Source organism: Cetorhinus maximus, unplaced genomic scaffold (assembly GCF_964194155.1).
Source record: "Cetorhinus maximus unplaced genomic scaffold, sCetMax3.hap1.1 HAP1_SCAFFOLD_591, whole genome shotgun sequence".
NCBI classification, from domain to species: domain Eukaryota; kingdom Metazoa; phylum Chordata; class Chondrichthyes; order Lamniformes; family Cetorhinidae; genus Cetorhinus; species Cetorhinus maximus.
Genome location: NW_027596533.1, coordinates 10,152 through 12,430, shown reverse-complemented (window position 1 = coordinate 12,430; position 2,279 = coordinate 10,152). Strand labels below are relative to the sequence as shown.

General features: G+C 48.4%; 1 pseudogene; it reads left to right on the top strand.

The window, feature by feature from the left end:
* Positions 1–1,488: 1,488 nt before the first annotated feature.
* On the top strand, positions 1,489–1,667 carry LOC144674212 (U2 spliceosomal RNA; annotated as a pseudogene).
* The last annotated feature ends 612 nt before the right edge of the window (positions 1,668–2,279 follow it).

Genomic DNA, 2,279 nt, shown 5'->3' with positions numbered 1-2,279 from the left:
ACCCTGACGGTCTGTTCGGCGAACCGTCCGCCGGAATCCACCATCTCCTTTTCCCGCAGGGCCTCTAGGGTGATACGTGCTAACCACTGCCTGATGGACTTGCGGACAAAGGTGTTTCTCTGCATAAGTTTTTCCACACGGGGCAGGTGATACGGCACTTGGAGCGTTCCGCGGCAGGGTGGCCAGACCCATCCTTCGCAACACCAGGGACAGGTAGAACCTCAGCACGTAGTGACGCTTGGTGTTTGGGTCTACACACAGCTTGATACTGCCATACACAAAGGTGGCCATCAGGATGAGGGTGATGTTGGGCATGTTTTTTCCCCCTTCATCCAGAGTTTTTTTACATCATGTCCCTGCAAACAGGATCAACTTTTGACCTCCAGATAAAGCGGAAGATGGCTGGCGTGATCGCCACAGCGCAGGAGTGAGGAATGGGCCAGACCTGCGCCACGTACAGCAACACCTGTCCCTGGTGGAAAAATTTATGCAGAAAAACACCTTTGACCACAAGTCCATCAGGCAGTGGTCAGCACGTAACGTCCTAGAGGCCCTGAGGGAAAAGGAGAGGGTGGACCCTGTGGGATGGTTCCCCGAGCAGACTGTCAAAGTCATTTGGCAGAATGCCTCATCGCCAGAACTTTCCAACAAGCACCAAGACGTAGCTTGGCTGGTGGTGAGAAAGGCCCTCCCCGTCAGATCCTTCCTACACGCCAGGAGGCTCACCCCCTCTGCACGTTGCCCTCGAGGTGGCTGTGGTGGGGAAGAGACCGTTGTTCACCTCCTTGTGGATTGTGCCTTTGCAAAGAAAGTCTGGAGAGAGATGCAGTGGTTGCTGTCGAGGTTCATCCCGAGCTGTTCTGTGACACAGGACTCTGTGCTCTACGGGCTGTTCCCAGGGACACACACCGAGACAAACATCGACTGCAGCTGGAGGATCATCAACTCGGTGAAAGAGGCGCTTTGGTCTGCCCGAAACTTGTTGGTCTTCCAGCACAAAGAGTTGTCCCCGACCGATTGTTGCGGACTGGCACAATCCAAAGTCCAGGACTACGTGCTGAGGGACGCACTAAAGCTTGGGGCAGCTGCCGCAAAGGCGCAATGGGGAAGGGTCGCTGTCTAAGACCTTTCTACCACAGCGCACCGAGAGACTGGGAACTGTTTAGAGCCCCTCGGGCTGTACAGATCAAAATGAAAGGCTGTAAATGATTGTAATATTGTTTGTACTGATGCACCTGGTGATACATTTTGTAAAAGTTTAACCTGGATTGTACCCTTGTAATGTTGTTTTTGAAATGGTTTGGAATGTGATTGAAGATATTTTATGAATAAAGTATATTTTTACAAAAAAAAAAAAAAATCTGTTCTTATTGTTTGTACTGATGCACCTGGTGATACATTTTGTAAAAGTTTAACCTGGATTGTACCCTTGTAATGTTGTTTTTGAAATGGTTTGGAATGTGATTGAAGATATTTTATGAATAAAGTATATTTTTACAAAAAAAAAAAAAAAATCTGTTCTTATCAGTTTAATATCTGATACGTCCCTTATCTGGGGACCATATATTAAATTGATTTTTGGAGCAGGGAGATGGAATAGGGGCTTGCTCCGTCCACTCCACGCATCGACCCGTTATTGCAGTATCTCTGGGAATGGTGCACCACCCCTTTCCAGGGGATTTTCAATGCTAAAAATAGTTTTCTTACAAACATCTGCTTTCTTTACTTTTCAACATGCACATCTTTCAAAACACAACTTTCTTTCTTTCTCACTCACCCGCACCATCTACACACAAAAAACACGCACGCTCACCCAACGCTCACAGACACCACTCTCATCTCACAAACACTCTACCTCACTCATACAAAAACATCTTTCACTTGCAAATACACCTCTCAAACACTCTCTCAGCTGCACCTTTCGCCTCACAACATTTTCAACCAGCTCTCTGCTGCCGCTCCCGCCCGCTGCTGCTGCTGCTGCTGATACAGCAACAGTCAAAACTCACACCTCAAAGCTCACACACTTTACACAGCTACTCGGAAACGTCTACATCCACGTTCACACAATCCTTACACTGCACAAGGAGCCCATTCCGCCCGTCGTGACTGCACCAGCTCTCCCAATGAACATTTCACTTCGTGCCATTCTCCTGCCTTCTCCACGTAACCCAGCACATGCTTTCTTTTCAAATAATCATCTCATTCCCTCTTCAATTGAACCTGCCTCCGCCACGCTATCAGGCGGTGCATTCCAGACCCTGACCACTCGCTGCTCC